Raw genomic sequence first — 22,070 nt, 5'->3', positions numbered from 1 at the left:
GCTGCATTATTGGGAGGTTGCCGTTGTGACCCGGAGGAGATTAGCTGTGTACTCTGTTATTACTACATATGTAATTGTATAATTGATTTTAAAATTTACTTCTGTGTCCCCACATCATAAAGTAAGCAGCCCATTAAGGGGAGAAATATAATTAATATATCTCTACCATTTCTACCCTGGGGAGAAGGGCATTGGGAAGGGGCTGCTGGGCAGGGCGGGGGCCCACCTCTGCCATGTCCAGGGGCCTTGTCTGCATGTGGGGTTTGGGAGGGGTTCTGCCTGGGCCTCCCCTCTCTTCAGGCACCTCTCCCGGGGCTAAGCCCAAACTGTCTTCCACATAGATGTGGGTCTTGGGGGCACCTGGCTGCCCGGTGGAGTCTGAGTGGTGTGGGAGAGGGCAGGGCTCCTGGCCACCTTCTAGCACTCAGGGGCCCCCAGAGTGGGCGAAAACCTCACCTCCTTCCAGCGGGCAGATTGACCTCACTGAGGTCACATCCCTGGCTGGTAGCCCCCAACCTCCCAGGGCAAGGGCAGTGCCTCCAGGCCCGGCGGTCCTGCTTCCTGCTTAATTTCATTCTGGGGACACCTCCAAGGCTTCCGACTGGGTGCCCGTCTGCCATCTGCCCTGCAGGACACAGCGCTCTGTGGAGAAGGGCTCCAGCCCCGAACCTCAGCCGGGTGCCCTGGAGCCGGCACAGCCCGCCCAGGTGAGCAGGCGCCCTAGGGCTGGACCATGGCTAGACCTGTGGGAGCTGGGGATGTGGCCCCAGGCAGAGCGGAGGCGACAGTGGGCGGGGCTGGCCCAGTGCTCCCCGTGGCGCCCCAAGTGTACTCTTTTCTATTTAAACAACTTTATTGAGAGAAAACTCAACATTTAAAGTGTATGCTGCCGTGATTTTTTACATAGTCAGCATGTGACCCTCACCAGGTCAACTCTAGAACATTCCCCGCACCTCCGAAAAACACCGCACCCTCCAGCCTTCGCCCTGAGATGATGGTGACCCCACACACCCAGAGCCCCCCCCCAGCCCCCAGCCCAAGCAGGCTGCCTCATCCCGCACCTTATCGCCGGAGCCTGCCACCTCCAGGGAAGGGGGCATCAGATAACCCGGAAATCGCACGGTCAGGACACTGATTTTGAGGACCCGCTGTGGAACCCGCCTCTGCCTGGTTGAGACGCATAAACAAAAAATGTAAGGAAGTCAGCCACTTAATCATGGAGACGAAGAACCACTGTGAGAGATTGTTCTGCTTAAAAAATGTGGTGGCAACTTGCAAATATGTTTTTAGAAGCAATTTTATTACAAACTGTCCCATCGGGCAGCGCCTGGGAAATTATGGGATGCTTTGTTCATCCCTCAGAGACTCGGGCTGCAATGGGGGTGGTTAGGGGAGGATTTATGCCAGGAGAGCAGGGAGGACATGGCCCGGGGTAGGGAGGGCTCCGCCGGGTTTGCGGTCCTTCCCAGCTAGGGGCCAGGTGCAGGCTGAACTAGGCTCGGGGTCGCCACCAGCCCCTCCTCCCAGCTGCTGCCCAGCAGGGGGGCCCTGAGGGCAAAGTGCAGCCTCAGCTGTCAGGAGGCCCTGCTAGGACATGGCACCTAGACTCTCGGGCCTGACCTGCTCCCTGCCCCCAGCCGGACCTTCACCCAGAAACCACGATTCTGGCCTCAAGAGGAGTAAAAGGAGGAGCAGCATCACCCTCAACTCACAGAGGGTTTTGGGAGAACCTGGGCCCAGCAGTAACAGGCAGACACAGGAACCCAGGGGCCTGGCCCGAGGTCCTCACCTGTGGGCAGGTACACACCTGAGGTTCGCAGACACCATCTGCCTGTGTTCCTCCGGGGAGGGGCTGCTCTCCAGCTACTGCTTCATCAACACCTCGCTGTACCAGGTAGCCTCTGCAATGACCGACTCCCCTCGCCTGCTCACAGCTGTGAGGCCCTTCCCCTGGGCTGGACCTGGTGGCAGAGGGTGTGATGTCACTTCTGGGATTTGGTTATAAAAAGACTGTGTTTCTGCCTTTGGTGCTCACTCACCTGCTCTCTCTGTCTCTCTCCCTTCTCTGTTCACCCTCCTCTCTCATCCCTTGCTTTGGAGGAGGCCAGCTGCAGGGCCTGTCCTGTCCACACAGGCGGCCTACGAAAAGCCAAAGTGGCAGAGGAAGGTCAGTGAGGACCTGATAAAGCCTGGAGTGATCTCGGAAACAAACCCCCTCTTGAGCCGTGAGGTGCCTACAGTCCGGGCTGACAGTTAGCTGCAGCCTCGTGACAGGCCCTGAGCCAGAGCCACCAGCGAAGTCACACTCAGATTCCTGACTCTCAGAAACTGTGGCACAATTAATGTTTGTTGTTCTAGGCCACAACGACGATGACGACCACCATCACCACCACCCCATCATCACCGTAACCATCATCATCACCGTCATTTCCATCATCATCATCACCATCACCATCACCATCATCACCATCACCATAACCATCACCATCATCACTATCACCACCATCATCATCATCACCACCACCACCACCACCACCATTGCCATCATCATCACTATCATCACCATCATCACCATCATCACCATCACCACCATCACCATAACCATCACCACCATCACTATCACCACCATCATCATCATCACCATCACCATCACCATCATCACCACCATCACCATCATCACCACCATCACCATAACCATCACCATCATCACTATCACCACCATCATCATCACCACCACCACCACCACCACCACCATTGCCATCATCATCACTATCATCACCATCATCACCATCATCACCATCACCACCATCACCATAACCATCACCACCATCACTATCACCACCATCATCATCATCACCATCACCATCACCATCATCACCACCATCACCATCATCACCACCATCACCATAACCATCACCATCATCACTATCACCACCATCATCATCACCACCACCACCACCACCACCACCATTGCCATCATCATCACTATCATCACCATCATCACCATCATCACCATCACCACCATCACCATAACCATCACCACCATCACTATCACCACCATCATCATCATCACCATCACCATCATCACCACCATCACCATCATCACCACCATCACCATAACCATCACCACCATCACTATCACCACCATCATCATCATCACCATCACCATCACCATCATCACCACCATCACCATCATCACCACCATCACCATAACCATCACCATCATCACTATCACCACCATCATCATCATCACCATCATCATCATCATCATCACCACCATCATCATCATCACCACCACCATTGCCATCATCACCATCATTTCTTCCTGGTCCATAGCACTTTTCATATTTGTTTTCTTAATCAGAAGATCCCAGCAAGATGAGGACACATGGGCTCAGATAGGTGGAGAAACTTGCTCAGGGCCACCTAGCTGACAGATGGCAGAGACTAGGCTGGAGGCAAGTCTACCTAACTCCAGCTGCGATTGAATGTCTCCCCAGGGCTCAGCACAGCTGTCTGCTGGCCCATGTGCCTGGAGGGCTCTTTGGCTCCAGGAGGAAGGGAATGGCCACCCAGCTACGCTCGGCCGAGAGAGGGGGGAAGGTGGGGCTGGTAGCGGGGTTTCCTCCCCAGCCCACCCATGAGCTCTTGAGCCCTGCTTCTTCCCTGGGATTGCACTCAGGCAGCCATGTGGCAGCAGCCCCCACTCCTCGCCCCTCCCTGGTTCAGGAGCCGGGGCAGCCTGGGCTGTGGGAGCCCGGTTGTCATCACAGCCTTCCAGGGCTTCTGTTTTTGTTTTCATCCTCCCCTGAGGATATGTTTTTTTCCATTGATTTTTACACAGAGTGAAAGTGAGGGAGAGAGAGAGAAACATCAATGTGAGAGAGACACATCGGATGATTGCCTCCCGCACATGCCCAGACCAGGACCTCGACTGAGAATCAAACCCACGACCCTTTGGTCCAAGGGCTGACACTAATCACTTCACAACAGCAGCCAGGGCCACAGCATCCCAGGGTTAACGAGGGTGGGTGTCCAGCGATGGGGAGGTGACAGTGCCACCACGGGCAAAGAGGCTGAGGGTGGGGTCGGAGGCAGGGACCTGAAGGACGGTGACCCTCTAGGCCCTGGTTCTGCTCGTGTGAGGGGCACGTCCACTATGCCCGGAAACTCAGTTTCACCAGGGGGCACCTTGCTCCGCTCAGTGGGACGCCGGTGTTCAGCCCCCTGCTCCCTTGGGACAGGTCAGCTCAGGCAGTCACAGTCCTCCTCAGCCTCAGCCCTGCACCAGGACAAGCAGCAGGGGTCCACTGAAGTCCCGGCTCCTGTGGGGTGGCCCTCACGCCGCAGCAAGGAGTGGACTGGCAGTGCGGAGGGATGAGATTTTCCTTCCTAGGGCTGAACTGGGAGGAGCTGTCAGTGAGGGTGGACCCGCCGGGTGGACCCCAGGCTGCAGACATGGCCTGGGCTCCATGGACGAGGCTTGGAGTGTGGGGCTGACGGCACTGCCCAGCCGGGTTTAATCCACGAGGAGGACCAGGTGACCGAGTTTGTGGTGGAGTGCAAAGGTCCCCATCATTGTCCCCACATCACTGAGCTCCAACCCCTGGTCTGGGCTCTGGTGGCTGGGGAAACTGTGGGCACGGAGGCCCCCCTCTGCTCAGCACATCCCCGCACTGTCCCCAGACCCCTGCTGTCTCCCGGGAAATAGTCTGGGGTCACGGTGTTTCCATCTCCCCTCAGGCCCTGGAGGCCTGACATCGCCTGAGGAAGTGACTCACACCGTGTCCCCTGTAACCAGGGCCATTAATTGATAACACTTAATTAATCTGCCCAGGAGAGAGATCAAATGAAGATTGTGTCCCACAGCAGCCACGGGTATCGACGTTGTTATTCCAATTAACCGCCGGCCAGAGGGCTGCCTGCTGAGGTCTTCACCCCCGTCACCCGCAGCCCCGCGTCCAGCCTCGTGCCCACTGACCCTCGGCGCTCCCGCCTGGGCGGCTCCACTCAGGATTCCACACGTGTGGGCACCTCAAGGCCGATAAGACTGCCCATTAGAGGAACTGCTTGCCTGCAATTAACTGCTTTATTTAGGGCATTTCTTCCCCTTCAAAGAGCAATTACATTTCTGCAGTCTTCGGAAAACGCCAACGACCTGGAGCAAGACACCCTATCCATCAGGCTCGGTGGGCGGAGCCCCGCTCTGGCAGGACGGCTGCCAGGGGTCTGTGCCCTGCAGAGGTGCCCCCTGAACCTGCCTCGCTGCCTCTCTCGGGGGAAGTCACAAGTCACGGATTCTGCCCTGGGAGGGAGGGCTCTTCAAGGCCCTGGGACTGGTCAGTTCCCTGTGGGGTTTGGAGCAGCAGCATCCAAATACTGGCAAACCACCCACCCCTCCCCCTCGCTCCCTCTCCTCCCCCTTTCCCCTCCTCCCCCTTCCCCTCCCCTCCTCCCTCCTCCCTCCCCTCCTCCCTCCTCCCTCCCCGTGCCCACTCCTTGGCATCCCTCCCCCTCCCCCTCCCAGCTCTCAGCCTTCTTTCTCTGCACCACCACCCGCCCACTAATGGTCTCTGTGGCGCCCCCTTGAGGACCGTCCGTTGGCTCAGGCGGGGCCCTGGAGCCCAGCAGAGGGGGAAGACCTCCCCAAGGCCACACTGCAGCTGCATTAGTGAGGCCTGGACACCCCAGGGCCTCTCGCCTGCTGGGTGAAAGATGACAGACATGGAAGTCTGCACGTTGTATGATTCCGTTCACGTGAATGTCAGGATAGCAAGTCCAAGAGACAGAGGCCGCGGGGAGGCTGGGGCGGGGGAGGGGGCAGAGACGGCTCATGGGGACAGGTTTCCTTCTGGGGTGACGAGCACGGTCCGGAAGTAAGACTGGCGATAGTTATACAACCTGTGAAGAGACTAAAGAATCGCAGAACCGCACAGTTTAAAACGGTGAATTTTATGTTATGTGAATTATATCTCAATTTCTTAAAACTGGGAAAACAAGATCTCTTACAACTTAATACTGAGAAGACAAACAACCCAATTAAAAACGGGCAAAAGATTTGAGCGGACATTTTTTTTTTTTTTTTTTTTACCAAAGAAGACACACGGATGGCAAGTGAGCCCGAGCAGAGGTGCCCAGCCGAGGTCCCAGGCAAATGCATCGGCCGGATGCCGGGGAGCAGCAGGTGGACGGCTAACGTTCAGGGCTGGCGACACACAGTGCTGGCCAGCTGGGCGGGGCCCTCCGGCTCAGGGACAGCTCGGCTGGTTCTTACAAAGTGAAATGTAAACCTGCAGAGGGCCGGCCACCCGCTCGTGGGCGTTCACCCAGAAAAACAGGAGCCCGTGTCCACGTGAGCCAGTGTGGCAGCTTCGCGCCAGCCAGCCCGGACTGCCCGGCGTCCACTGTGAGCCCCAGGCGCCATGGGTGGCCCTCGGCGAGAAACAGGGACGTAGTATCGGCTCGGCCACTGCCTGGGTCAGGCCAGGTGATGCTGCCACTCGAGGACCTGCAGGAGGGAAATACATTTGTATAAAACGCTAGGAAGAGAAAACTAATCCAGGGACAAAAACCCTGGGGTTGCCAGGGACAGGGTGGGGGTGGATTGGAGGAGCAGAGGCCACTTTTGGGGAGTAGGTTCATGGTTTCCATCTCGAGATGTTTTCATCGCATCTACAGACTCGCCAGGACCCCAGAAACCGTGCACGGTGGCTCCGCACTTTGCTGGGGTCCCTGTACTTGGCTGAAGCTGCAGCAAAGCTCGCACCCTTTTGGGGGCTGGCATCCGCCTGTGTCCCAAGTGGGGCTGCAGCGGGGCCTCGCCACCAAGCTCCGGATGCACCCTCGCTGCCTTGCTGGGGGCCCTCAGACCCGGGAGTGGGCAGGCGCCCGGATGATCGCCTTCCTGCCCCTCGGGTGTGGGCAGTGGCCGCCAGGGGAGGACAGCTGGGCCAGGGAAGGTGGGGGCAGGGGCCCCAGGCCCAAGCACGGTCACACCCCACAGGTTCTTGACCCTGGGCTCTGACTGCCTGTCTCCTCCTCCGGGCACCAGGGACACAGCGCAGGGGTGGCCTTGAGCCTGGCTTCTGCTACACGCCCTGGGTGAGGCCCTCCCTCCCGGGCCTCAGTTTCTCCACCTGTAAAGTGGGCCCCATGCACCGCCTTGCTCCTGACCAAGGCAGCTCCCCTGGGGGACACAGCACTCCTGGGACCCCAGTTGTGCCCCTACCTGGGGTCAGAGGGACGCTGAGGCCCCAAGAGTGAAGGGAGGGAAGGCCCTCAGTGGAGCACCTTCTCCTCTGTCCTCCCCACCCCAGCTGCCCAGAACCCCCGGAACGTGGCAGTGGAGGAGGGGCCAGGTGACCACTCCGTGGGGGGCCTGCCGGGTGGGCCCGCCTGAGTCCCAGCTGCCAGCCTGCGGTGGCCCCAGGAAGCGGGATTGCCCAGACAGAGAACAGAGGAAAGTGTGGAGAATTGGGCTGACAGCACCACACTGATAGCTTGTTGAATGAGCAGCCGCCAGCTCGGAGGGAATTTACATTTATATCGAACATTTCACCAGGGCCGCAGTGGAGACCCCGGCCCGCAGCCACCCCACCCCTGCCGGCCGGCTCCTGGAGACACGGCGGGGAGCCTGGCGGGACCTGGCGGGACCTGGCAGGCAGACCTGGAGCTGCCAGTCCGAGCTGGGTCCGGGGCGGGGTAGAGTGACCCTGACTGGTCCCCAGGCTCCCCTGTGAGCCCTCTGCCATTCCAGCCATACCCTCTGCCCTCTGCCCCAACTTGGGGCCAGCCTCGCCCCTCCCCCTGACCCCTGACTGCCCAGGGGCACTGGCTTCACCCCTTCTCACCTCCCGGACCCTGGTGCATGGAGCTCTGTCCATCCAGCGCGGGACAGAGAAGAGGGACAGAGAGGACGCCGTCTACAGGCCCAGGAGAGAGGCCTCAGGGGAAGCCAGACCCACCGGCACCCTGCTGTGGGACTTCAGCCCCGGTCCCTGGGGCCTTGTTTCGGGCCAGCTGACTGAGACAGGCCTCCGTGGTGAACAGCAGAGAAGTGACCGTTTTTTACAGGTGGTGTCGCTTTTTTACAGGTGGTGTCGCTTTTTTACAGGTGGTGTCGTTTTTTACAGGTGGTGTCGCTTTTTCCTGGGAAGAACGAACAGAAGCTGAGTGATCACACCCCGGCCAGGGGCTGAGGCACACAGCACAGGTGGGTCGGCCACCAAGGAGAGACGGAGGACCCTCGGGGGAGTCCACCCAGGGGTGCGGGGGCAGGAAGAAAAGGCAGAGCCCAGACGGAAAGACCCAACGTTATTGAGACACCCCAACAAGAGGTTTTAGACTGGACAGGCTGAACCTAAAATCCGTGTGGGGACAGAACGCCCGGCGTCACCAGAAGCTGAAGAGACAGGCCCACCGCCGAACAGCCAAGCCCCAGGTCAGGACATGCTACGTGAGGCACCCAGGGACCGCTCAGATCAATCCAGCTGGGACAGGACCCCCCCATGGTCTTGAAACATGATCTCCGACCAACAGAAGGCGAATTTCCTTAAGAAGAAAAAGCTCCTAAATATAAAAAAGAAGAGGACCAACAATATCATAGAAAACAAGCAAGGCTGTGGGGGGAGGGAGAGACCCCCTCACCTGCCAGCTCGACCTCAGGGCCTTTGCACACACCGCAATCCTGCCTCTCCCGACAACCAGCCCCTCCCCCTCCCCAGGCCCACTGACCCTTCTACCTCCTCTCAGCTTTTCTCTCCCTCTACCTCAGAGGGTCCCCCGCCCTCACCCACCAGCCTTTATCCCCAGCCTTGTGGGGGCCTCGTTATCATGGGCACTGTTCCCCATGACCCTTCAGCAGCCCCCATCCCCTCCCAAGGAAGCCGAGCTGTCGAGCTGGCCTGCCCACCATACCCGAGGTCACACAGGACCCGAGTCTGAACCCCGAGCGCCACTTTGCACCAGGCGCCATGAGCCCCACAGAGCCACCTCAGCTGCCCACGAATGTCCTCAGGTCCCAGGTTGGCCTGCTCTCTGACACCCGAGGCCTTCGCCTGGTGGAGTCTGTGCTTCCGGGGCACTGACATCTCCACCGTTCAAACAAAGCCCACCTGTCCCCCTTCTGTGGAGCCCTTCTCGGCCCCAGCGAGCCCCCAAGGGCCCCGGTGTCCCCTCTGCCCACAAGCCCACAGACACACGTCCCAGCCGCTGCCGAGGCCTCTGATTAGGCTCATCACGTTTAACAGCCACAGCGCCGAGAGGCAGGGCCAGGGCCAGCCCAGTTCTGTGGGCAGGGACAGTGCTGGGGCAGGGGAGGACCCAGCCAGCTGCCCAACTCGGGAACCCAGCTCGAGAGCCCCACCTGACCGGGGCGCTGGCTCTGTGGCTGAGGCTGGACCCTGAGGGCACCGGCAGCCGGTGGGTGAGGCTGGGGCGGAGCTGCCGCCCATGAGCAGGAGCACGGGCACGACCCCTCCCGAGCCTCTGTCATCATCCTCGAGGGGGACCAGGCCCTGCCCCCTCTGCTCAGGTGACACGGCGGGGGCCTCAGGGCCCGTGTCCCAAGGGCCGCCCCGCCCCCACAGCTGGGGAGTCGGGGGCCCGGGCAGGCCATCCCAGCCAGGCTTTCCTGGAGAACACAGCTGCCGGTGGGACACAGGGGGACACAGGGGGCCTTTGGCTGGAAGCTGTCTCAGCCCCAGAGGCCAGTCCTGCTCCCAAGGACGGCCACAGGGGACCCTGGCTGTCTTTGTAAGCTCTGTGGGCATTTTACATTAAAAAACTTTTTTTTCTTTATTGATTTTAGAGAGAGGAAGGGAGAGGGAGAGATAGAAACATCGATGAGAGAAAACTTCGATTGGCCGCCTCCTGCAGGCCCCCCACTGGGGATCGGGCCCACAACCTGGGCATGTGTCCTGACCGGGAATCGAACCGGAGACCTCTTGGTGCAGGGTCGACGCTCAACCACTGAGCCACATCAGCTGGCCATCTGTGGGCATTTTAAACAAAACTCACTTTACTTGATTCACTGAGCAGAGAGGGAGTCTTAGTGCCTCTAGGGGGGTGGCCATTCATTTCTCCAGGATGGGGTGGTGAGCGCCCCCCGGAGGGCATGTGGCACACATTCATGCCCTCCCAGCAGAGTTGTTCTCCAGAGGCTACCGGGGGTGCATCTCATTGACCAGAGGCATCTATATGTTTTGTTCCAGGAGAGAGAGGGTGGACGGCGGGTCCTGCCAGGCCACGTCCTCTTGAAGTGGCTGAAATTGGGGTCCAACCAGCCCCCCGGGGCCCAGATTGGAAAAATGGAAGAAAAAGAGGGATTGTCCTAAATCGTGACCGTGGGATCCCGGCCCGGCCCCCACCAGGCCCCGCGGAGACCCGCCGGGATGAACATGGGCCGGAGGAGCCCCGGAGAGAGCCTCCCGCAGGCCCGGGTTCACTTGCGTGCGGCCTGCGAGCTATCAATCTCCCGCTCCCGCCAAGACAAATGCAACGTCAGGCCGGCCGCCCGGACCCCATCTGTCACCATTTAATGTGTATTAAAGCACACTCACCTCTGATTGGGAAAACAAACACAAGCTTCACCCATTGCAGCAGCAACAGGCGGGGGCAGGGGTGCGGGCCCCGCCGGCTCCCTTCTCAGCCTCGCTCCACGCTGAGGTCCCCTCGCGCAGGCCAGCCCCTCGCCCGTCCCCCAGCAAAGTGCAGACTAGGACGCGGAGGCACGCGGGGGCCTGTGCCCGGCAAGTGTCCCATTCGGAAGACTGGTGCCCTGGGCAGCTCGCGGCCGGGAAACCTGCCCTGGCCGACCAGTGCCACCTGCTAGCCGTCTCCGTGCTGGTCATCCAGGGCTTGAGGGAGCCACCACTCCACTCAGAGCACGGCCAGCCCAGGGACCCAGTGCCATGCACATCAGGTAGGAGTGGGGAAACTGAGGCACTCGGAGCTGGATCCGTGCTGGACCTCAGGCCTCTGTCGGATGTGCGCAGGGCAGACTAGTTCATCAGAAGTCGCCCGTTCCGGGGAGACACTGAAATCCAGGCGTGCGTCTCAGGTGGAGATAGTGCACCGGATACTCCCCTTCGGCTGTGCCGCTGCCGAGTGACCAACGTGGCCAGTAAAGAAAAGATGCTGCACGTGTGGCCAGAGGTGGACCCGGCGGCCTCCGCCACAGCCAGCCCCCCCACACACAGATGGACAGACTGAGGCCTCAGGACAGCCACAGCCCCCACCCTGGTTGGGGACCCCGTCCCCAGCCCCCAGGCTGCCCTCGACCCCTCCGGCTCTGCTGCCATCTCTCAGTCCCCCTGAGCGCTCCCCCTCCCATCCCATAATAGCCCAGCCCTGGGGGCTGCTGGGACGGCAGCGGGAGGGGTGCCGCTCGGGCCACTAAATCAGCCCACGCCTGTCACCAGTCGGGGCTGCGGGAGCCGCCCGAGCGGAAATAACAAATGGCTGTCATTGTGGAGCCAAAACCTGTGATTATAATTATCACATCCTCGGTGACCTTGCGTAAACTTTAATCCCTCTCCAATGGAGCATTTAAATCGCCTTCGCTGCGCACCGCAGAGCCCCGCCGCCGCGGCCCCAGCCCCACGCTCCCGAGGGAAGGGGCGACTCCGCAGCCCCGCCCGCCTCCGCGACCCACCCTGCTCCCCCTTTCCCAGGCGGCGGGAGGCGGGGGCCTGGCGTGGACTCCAGGGCTCTCTGACACCCCTGTGTCCTGGGGCCTGTCCCTGGAGGTGGGAAGTCACAGGACCTGAGGGGGGGCATCAGAGGCGGCCTTGGGTGAGGGCCTGAGCTTGGTCCCCCAGAAAGGGGTCCCTGCTGGGGTCTGCAGGAGTGGGGGGAAGCTCCGTGGGGCCAGAGACGGCCAGGAGGCAGCGGCGAGGGCACAGGGCTCAGGGCGCACCCCTATGGGTCATGGCTGCGGAGCAGGACAGGGCCGGGAGCCAGCCCATGGGGCCCCGCCCGCCGCAGTCTGCCTCTCCTCATGAGGGACAGCTGTGGGGGAGCAGACGGTGATGGGGGAGCTCATGCACACACACATGCAGACACGTGCATGCTCGTGAGTGTAAACACACATGAACACGGACACGTGCACACAGGTGCACACTGGTGCACACATGAACAGGCACCTGTGAGCACAGCATGCACACGAACCTGTGTGTGCACAGACTCTCCTGTGTTCTCGTGTGCATGCACACACACACACCAATGTGCACACCCACCACGCTGATCTGAGTCCTTGGGGTGGACCAGAGGAGGTGGCTCAGTTCTGGGGTGGACAGGGGTGCCAGTCCTCAGGGGGGCAGGGGGGCAGGTGCTGGCGTGGGTGGGATGGCACCGTGACAGGGAAGGCTTGGGTAAGCTGGGGAGGGCAACGAGGCCCAGGACAGTGCCCGGGGAGCCCCACACGGGGCACGGGGCCCAGGAGAGACCACCCTCTGAGTGGAGTGGCACTGGGTCTGGAAGTGTGGGGTCAGCCAGGGTGGGCCGCAGGGTCAGAGGTCATGAGATAGGGTGTGGGGGTGGCATGAGGAGGTCTTGGGGGCCAGATCTAAACTTTAACCCCTAGAACAGGGGTGCTGGAGAGACCTGCAGAACGGGGCAGCAAGGAGTAGAGACCACCCTTCCCAGGAGGCTGGGGAGGGAGGCCGAGGCCCCCACAGGAGGCTCGCACCCCCACTTCTCACAGGAGACAATGCGGCTCCGGGACGGGGCTGGGTGGGAGAGAGGCCAAAAGGTGGCCTGGACTCAGGCTTAGCTCAGACCACGAGGCCGAGGGCCGACCCGAGGGGGACAGCGTGTGCTCAGAGACCTGGGCCAGGTGGGGGCAGAGGGCAGCCCAAGTGGGCAGAGCTGAAGTAGCTCAGAGGAGAGCCACACCGGTCTCTCCCTACTCAGCCAGGCCTCAGTTTCCCCTCAGCTTTAGAGGTGGGGAGGGGCCTCTCGGGACGGCAGCGGCGTCCTGGTTGTGACGGGGCGGGGACCCCCCTGGTTTGAGGGCCAGGACCTCAATTACCACCACAGACGTGGAAATGTCAGCGGTGCCCCGTCCCGGCCGCTGAGTTTGGGCCGAAGCAGCAGCAGCCCTGGCCCTGAGCGAGTCTCTCGGAAACCACATAATTGCCGGCTGCCACGCGGTCACCCTTGACAGGCCGTCGCCACCTCCCAGGTGACACGCAGCCTCAGCCTGCACCACCCCCCCAGCCCCTGGGCCCCTTATGCGGTGGCGGGATGTCAGGGGCTGCGGATTGATGGGGTGACACTCCTTTTCCTCAGGGTGGGGGGCCTGCAGATCTGTGCACAGTAGGGCTCAGCACCAGTCAGTCCCCCCCGCCCGGAGCCTCTGGAACTTCCCCAGAGAAACCAAGGGTGGGGGCAACAGGGGGGATCTCTGGGGCTGCTGACCCCCCCCGGAGAGCAGAAACAGCTGTGCCCATGGCAGGAGACTGTGCAGGGTGGGGAACACTCGGAACACACCCGAGAGCTGCGCAGAGGGTCCTGGAGTGTGACGGGGGCGCCCCCACCCTCACAGCGCCCCCCTGCCCCAGGGCACTGCACAGATGCACAATGGAGGGGGCCCTGACCCAAGTTGTGGGCCCAGATCATAGGCTTGGGGGTCAGGGGCAACCCAGCTGGTCCAGACAGGGGTTGTCCATCCTTCCATCTACCTACCCGGGTACCCACTGTCGCCTGCCCTCCCCGTATCTACCACGTACTCACCGTCCATCCATTCAGGCAGATGTATCCATCCAGCCCTTCGTCAGCCCATCATTCCACGCACCTGTCCATCCACCCCTCCACCCCACGCCCCATCCATCTCCATGTGTCTGTACAGCCATCCACCGGCCACCATCAATCCATCAACCTACCATGCATCGAGCTTTTCATCAACTGACCGACCGCTCTGTGTGACAGCCGGTGCCGGAGAGCCGGTGCAGCTGTCCCTGGAGCACAGGGAGGCCACCTACACACAGGTGGGAGCAGGTGTGCAGGTGGTAGAGGTGGGGGTGGTAACCGGGGAAGTTCTCTCCTAGGTTGCCTTAGTTTCTCAGTGAATGAGGAGGTAAGAACAGCAGCTGAGATGACGGAGTGTTGGCAGTTTAAGGAGAGAGAAGATGGGGAAAGTATTCCTGAGGAAGAGTTTTTACTGAGAAAGAAAGGGAGTAGGTTTTCTAGGCAGTGATGAATACCCCATTGAAGCTGCGTCATCTACTTATCCATCCAACTGGTCAGTGTGGCTATGTGTTTGTGTGTAGTTATGTTTTCCTTACATCCACCCATTCATCATCCATCCATCCATCCATCCATCCACCCATCCATTTATCCATCCATCCATCCATCCATCCATCCATCATTCACCCATCCATCCATTCATTTATCCATCCATCCGTCTATCCGTCCATCCATCCATCCATCCATCCATCCATCATTCATCCATCCATCCATCCATCCATCCACCCATTTATCCATCCATCCATCCATCCATCCATCCATCATTCACCCATCCATCCATTCATTTATCCATCCATTCATCCATCCATCCGTCCGTCCGTCCATCCGTCCATCGATCTATCCATCCATCCATCTATCCATTCATTCATCCATCCATCCATTCATCTGTCCATCCATCCATCCATCCATCCGTCCGTCCATCCATCCATCCATCTATCCATCCATCCATCCATCCATCCATCCATCCATCCATCCATCATTCACCCATCCATTTCCTTCCCCTCATCCATCCCCCTTATCCACCCACCCACCTATCCATCTGTCTATCCCCCATCCATCTATCCATCCATTCATCCTCCTTCACATCCATTTATTTGTTCCCTCATCCATCCATCTATTCACTCATCATTTGTTTATTTCTCCTAACCCCCATCCTACCTTATATTCACCCCCTATTAATCCATCAACACATCCATTCACCTTTTTTTAAAAAAAAATGTTCTTACTGATTTTTCAGAGAGAGGAAGGTCAATGTGACAGAGAAACATCGATTAGTTGCCTCCTGCACGCCCCCTACTGGGGATCGAGCCCACAACCCGGGCATGTGCCCTGACCAGGAATCAAACCAGGACCTCTCAGTCCATGGGACCCACTCAGTCCACTGAGCCACACCGTCCAGGCCATTCCCCCTTCCTTCCGTCCACTCATCCTCTCTTCCCCCCAGTCACAGAGCCTCATTTGCCCTCCACTCTAGGGAACGGTGTGAGAACAGGGCCCTGTTCTTGCCCTCCCAGAGGCTGGGAGTCCAGGGCGAACAGAGGGAGCGACAATGAGCGGGGAGGGGTGCTTAGGGTCACTGTGGGTGGGGCAGCGCTGGCTTCCATCTGAACTGGACACCTCCCGCGGCCACACCCGGGACCTCGCAGCTGCGACGTGGTGTCCCAGGCAGGCCGTGAGCTGGGGCAGCGAGGCCCCCTTCCTCCTGCTCACTTCCCTTTGGGCACCCTCCCCCATTCCAGACCAGGCTTGCCCCCAAAGCACACCTGTCCTATAATGTATAAAAAATAATAATCAAAGAACAGCATGAAAACCGTTCGTGTCTTGGACGTGAGGCAGGGTCCGCCGTGGGCGGGGCTGAAGTGCCCACAGGGCATGCGGACGGCAGTGCCGGCCCTTGGGAGGCAGGAGAGCCACTCAGCGCCCCGCCCGGCTGCCTCTGGACCGCGGAGGGCGCAGCCTCCCTCACAGGGAAAGCCAACCTCTCTACAGGAGCCCAGCACAAGGGACGTGGGGTGGGGAGACCCGGCCAGACACAGACTGGACACGGAGCTGGAGACAGATGTGCCACCGGCCGGTGTGTGCCTTGGTGGGCAGAGGTGGCGCTGGGCCAGGGCTCTGCCGGAAGCTGTGCTGTGGCCCCGGGCTGGGTGTGCCAGTCGAAGCCGGACGCGTGGGAAGATTATCCGGGCAGGTGACCCGACCTCACTCTTACCCCATCGGAGACGCGAGAATGGGCCCAGGAGCAGGCGAGGGGCAGCAGCCAGGGCACTTTCCGGGCTGTGCAGGGGGCGGCGGTGGCACCCGCATTCCGGAGGCACACAGCGACCCTGGCGCCCTGGGACCACTGCCCCTACAGCCCAGCCTCACTCCCAAAGCCTCTCTCTGGTCAGAGTGACCTTGAAACGCAGGAGTCCCCGTGATCAAGAGGAGAGACGGGCGCACATAAATTCTATGCTCTTCACGGTCACATTTGTCTGCTGCGGCCCCCGGCCGGCCGGCTCTGTCAGGCCCCAGACAGGCGCTCACCCCACCCCGCGCACAACAGCCCGAACCGAAAACTTCCATCACTCCAGGTTCCTCTCGGAAACACTCGGTATCTCAGTCTCATCGGGCTCGTTACTCAGTGTCTCTCCTCCTGGTGGGTGAAGCAGGACCTCAGGCCCACCGGCTGTGCCTCCGCCGGCAGTGGGGAGCTGGGAAGGGGGCTCGGGGAGGTCTGGGGGAGCAGAACCCCCACCCACCTGGCAGCGCCGGCTGCCCTGGGCTCCCTGGACCGCAGAGTCCTGGTGCCCGCACGTGAGCCCCTCCCACCAGCGCTCAGGCACCCGGGGCCCTGCCCATGTGACGCTCGCACCATCACACCTGGGCCTGCAGGTGCTTCTCCTTCACCATCCCGGCCTCCTCAGACTTTCTGCAGGGGCAGAAGGAATGTGGTGGGCAGAAGGCAGGGTGGTGGTGCTGAGCCCCTTCCCAGGGATCCCCCAAATCCACTCGCACCTTCTGGAAACCCCCCCAACTCTGAGGATGAAAGGGAGGGAGGCAAGGAGCCAGGTGTGTGCACTGGAAAGCCCCCAGACCCGGCCAGGCCCCAGCACTGTCAACACCCACAGATGTGCACACCACACACACACACACACCACACACACACAGACACACACCACACACACACACCACACACACACAGACACAGACACACACACACCACACACACACACCACATACACACACCACACACACACCACATACACACACCACACACACACCACACAGACACACACACAGACACACACACACCACATACACACCACACACACACACACACACCACACACCACACACACACACCACACACACCACACACACACCACACACACACCACACACAGAGACACACACACCACACACACCACATACACACACATTACACACACATCACACACACATCACACACACCACACACAGACACACACCCCACACACACCCCACACACACCACACACACACCACACACAGAGACACACACACCACATACACACACATACACCACACACACCACACACACACCACACACAGAGACACACACACCACACACACCCCACACACCACACACACCACACACACACCACACACAGAGACACACACACCACATACACACCACACACACCACACACACCCCACACACACCACACACACCACACACACACCACACACAGAGACACACACACCACACACACCACACACACACACATTACACACATATCACACACACATCACACACACCACACACACCACATACACACACACCACACACACACAGACACACACCACACACACACAGACACACACCACACACACCACACACACACACACACACCACATACACACCACACACCTTCCCTGCCCAGCTGGAAGAAAGCAGCCCAGGATTTCTGGGAGCCCCCGGGATTCTGCTATGGAGCCTCCTGGGGGGCTCCCTGCACCCAACACAGGCCGCTCTCCAGCAGGTGCCATCCAAAAGCCCAGGACCCAGCCCCAAAGTTTCTGATGATGGCCCCTCAGCTGGGTGCCACCCTCTCAGAAATGTCCAGGGTCCCCCTCTTCGCTGTCCCCTCCTGGGTCTGCACAGGGCTCTGTGCCGTCCGACAGGTGTGCACAGAGCTCAGAGGATCAGGCAGCACTTGCCAGGGTGTCTCCCAGGCTCTCGCAGTCGCCCCCATCAACCTTGACCATGTGGGCCCTGGGACCCCACTTTGTTCGTGGCTGGACACTGGACTTCAACAGGTCCCCTAGCACCAGCTAGGTGAACCCAGAGCTGGGCTCCAGCGCCCCCCCCCGCCCCATCATCCTGGGGAGGCGACCACCTGCCAACTGTCACATCCTCCCCTGGGTCCCAGTCCTGGGTCAGCCATGGACCGGCCCCAGGCTCCATGGAGAGGGTCAGAGGCCTGTGGACGTAGGGGGCTCTGTCAGCAGGACCCCGGCCACGCCCCACTCAGAGACCCCTACCCTCAGCCAGCGTGGGAGGCGCCACATGCTATGCTCTGAGAAGCACCCCCTGGGACGGTGAGCCCAGGTAGGCTGTGGTCAGAAGGCGTGGGTGCTCGGCCTGAGACCAGGGGAGGGCCAGGCACCATCCAAAGCCTCGGGGAGGTCGTGAGCAGAGCGTTCTGGAGTGGGGGTCCCTGCCTCCTGCTGCCCCGGGGGAAGCTCCCGTAGAACCAATACCATCTGTCCGGTGTGGCGGCCCGCCTCCCAGAGCTCAGGACACTGGTCTCCCAGCTCACTCCACCCACACAGGGAAGTGATGGGGGGCTGGGACCCCTGGATCCCTGGGCTGCTGCCCCCTAGTGTGGCTGTGCCCTTGTGGGAAGCCGGTGGAGCACCCAGCGCTGGTGGGGCATTCTGGGACATTCGGTGTGTGGTCACAGGGCATATCCCCCATTGCCGGACCCTGCAGTGGGGCTGCCCTCCCTGAGGCTCTGTCCACCCCTCAGAGCAACCCCTCGAGGGAGAAGACCCTCATACCCTCCCCGCACCCTGGCAGCAGGAACCAAGACGTTGGTCCTGGCCAGACAGTGCCCAGCAGTGCCCAGCAGTGCCCAGCAGCGCCCACGCTGCACCCTGCCCGGGGCGAGGAGCAGGAGCTGGAGCAGCGTGGGCAGTGAGGTGGGGTCAGGGAAGGCTTCCCTGAAGACGTGGCCTCCCACCCAGAGCGAGGTGGGAGTGGGCCAGGGGAAGCCGGCGAGGGGCCACCTCGGGCTTCCTGTGCCCCTCCCCTGAGTCACGGCAGCCTTTCTCGAACCCAGGCAGGTCCTCTCTGTACCCACAAGACACCAGCTTAGCCTCTATCCCTGGAGCCATCCGGGGTGGGCCGGGCCTTCACGTTCAGGTGGAGGAAGGATCCGCTCCCCCGCACACCTGGAACAGGGCGGGGTGGTGGGCAGAACCCAGGAGAACCAGCACTCACGATGCTCCCTGCCCTTTGCAGGACTCCCACCCCAGGCCCCTCGGGGACCCCTGGCAGGCTCTAGTGTGGAGGGGTAGGAGGCGTGAGCCTGCAGGGGGAGGAGAATGCCCGTGCTCCGAGGTCCCCAGCAGGCCAGGGTCCCTCTTACAGCCGAGCTCGGCCACTGTGGGGACGATGCAGCCACGCTGGAGGAAGCAGTGTGTGACACGGAATAAATCTCTTAATAAAATTACTCTCCCTGCCCGACGCCCTCTACATATGCAATGAAACTGCTCCCGGAGCTGATAAGGAAGGGCCGGGGCCCAGCCCAGCCCAGCCGGTGCTACGCCGCAGGCCCCCACACCGCTGCGTGGGTCAGCGGCTCTGACCGTGGGGACGCTGTGGAACAAATAAGCCGGCCCCCTGCACACTCCGCCTCCGGCTCCGCTGAGTCAGGCTCAGAGACCTGCAGCTTGGGAGCTGGGCCCCGGGGCCCAGTGATGAACAACGGAGCCGGGACACTGGTGACGTGTGGGACAGCTCAGATTGGTGAGGGAGGTAGAGAGAAGAAAGGGAACAGGTGAGTTCAGGCCTTGGCTCCCGTGGGACCCTCCCTGTCACTTCATCTGACTTCATCCTTCTCCACTCAAATTCCCGTGCTTGCCAGCACAGCCCACCCCAACCCCGACTGGCTGGGCCAATCATGATCGTGCTCCTGGGAGAAGGGGTGGGGCCTTGAGTAGAGGAGCCCGTGTCCAGGCAGGACAGTGAGTGGCCAGCATGGTCCCAGAGACTGTCAAGGCTCCTGGTGCTACAAGCAATAGGGAACGGGTTCAACAGCCAAAGGGGCCAAGGATATCTGCTTCAGGCTAGGTTTGATCCAGCAGCTCAAAGGGTATCAGCAAAGACCAGGCTTCCTCTTCCCTTTGCGGTGACTCCAGAAGCCTCTCTGCCGGAGGCTGAAGCTGTGAAGCCAGCTGCTGGGTTGCTGGGGCCCGAGATGGGCCATGCTGGGCCATGCAGGGTCCTGGGGCAGATGGACTAAACCTCCCCGCTCCCATCTGGGACTGGTCCCCCAGATGGAGGGGGCCAGGCTGCCCTGTGAGACCACAGGGATCACGGGAGGAACTGTGTTCCAGGGCCAATCATCTGGAAGGGCAGGGGTGGACAATGGGCCCTGCCCCTGCAGCCACTTCCTGCTGGTGTCCACAGACCACTCCACCTCACGGAGCCTCAGTTTCTCATCTGGGAGGAGATTCCCTTAAAACGAAAGATACGCATGCGCTCCTTGGGACCATCAGGGGTTCTGGACGAGCCAGGAGGGTGGGTCACGGAGTCCCAGCGTCCAGCCCTACTTGGGCTGGGGCAGCTTTGGATGGGCGGCTCTCTGGGCAGAAGGGGTGGGAAGGTTGGCCTGGGCCCCTCTACATGCCCAGCGAAGCCACACGCTCAGGACACAGCCTCTGCCGCCGGACAGAATCTCGCTCTGGCCCCCAGGGCCACAGGGCCCAGAGCCGCAGGCCTGCCCTGTTCATCAAGGCAGGGCCCTGGGCTCCCTGTGGTTGTTGGCGGGGGGGGACCCCAGTCTGCTCCCCTGCGCCAGCCCCCTGCCGCGCGTGAGGACCCACCGCCCAGGCCCTGGCTCAGGCACTCGAGCGCCAGGCGGAAGTTCATTACCTCCTACAACACGATAAGCCGTCTGATTGCCGCATTAAGGACAGGGCTGCAAGATTATGAATCACGGAGGGTGTGCTCACGTGTCTGTCTCTCCGGAGCCAGGCGAGAGAAGTTAATTATTTCTACAGGTCTAGCTCGGGCACGGGGCCCTCCGATTGCCCAGTGCGGGTCCGAGCCCAGGAGGACCCCAGCCCAGCCCTGGGGGCCGCCCAGTCCCTCTCCCCCCAGCAGCCCGGAGGTTAGCGGGAATCTACCCCGAAAGCGGAGTGGGCGGGGCGGGGCTCTCTGAGTGGCCAGCGGGGCCATCAGTAACCTGAAGGATGCTGGACAATTCTTTTCTCTCCCAATTGCCCACCACAGCCTATATTACAAATACATAAATCATAATGTTTCAACAAAAGCAAAATTTAATTTTCTCCTTTCAGCCGTTATCTGGGCCGGGTGGTATATGGCAGGCTGCGCCGGCTCATTCATTACCCCCGCTGAATGGATAATGGCAGGCCAGGCGATTGCACGCAGCTTTGTTAGGGCTCTGAATGTGCCGGCAGCCCGCGGTGGCCCAATCTCTCCACATCTGTAATAGATACACAGGACTCTATTATTCCTTGCCAGAGCAAAATTAAATAGTTGTGTGCGCGCGCGGGTGGGGGCCGGGCTCCCGGGCGGTAGGAGGGACTTTCTCAAAGAGGCCTGCTCCATGCTGCGCCTCCCTCACCCCACAAAGGGCAGCCGGGTGGGGGCAGGAGCTGCTGGGGCCCTCGCGGGGGTCGGCGGGGGGTGGGGGCAGGGGAGCTGCCCTCTTGGGCCAGGAGCAGTTTGACTCAGCAGTCGGGAACCCCCACCTCCGTGGCCTGGTGCCTGCCCGCACCCACCATGGGTGTGATGTGCCCATTTCACAGACCCAGGGCACTGAGGCCTGGGAGATGATGGCGGCCTGAGGTGGGCGGACGCAGTGTTTGTTGGGACCTCTCTTTGGACTCTGGGAGCATTACCTGCAGAGGCTGGGGTACCGCAGGCTCCAGGCTCCAGCCCAGTGCAGAGACCCCTCTGGATCCTGGGGCTCAGAGCCGGGGTCAGTGTGATCAGGGCAGGGGCTCACCGCTGGCGTGCAGAGGGGGGCCTCTCACGCTCCCACCCACCATGGCCGGTGACCCTTCCTGTCCAGTGGAGCCCCCCCGCGAAGCCTGCAGACGCAGGCCTGCCC

The sequence above is a fragment of the Molossus molossus genome, unplaced genomic scaffold (genome assembly GCF_014108415.1).
Source record: "Molossus molossus isolate mMolMol1 unplaced genomic scaffold, mMolMol1.p scaffold_m16_p_1, whole genome shotgun sequence".
In the NCBI taxonomy this organism is placed as follows: domain Eukaryota; kingdom Metazoa; phylum Chordata; class Mammalia; order Chiroptera; family Molossidae; genus Molossus; species Molossus molossus.
Note: the sequence above shows the minus strand (reverse complement) of the source record.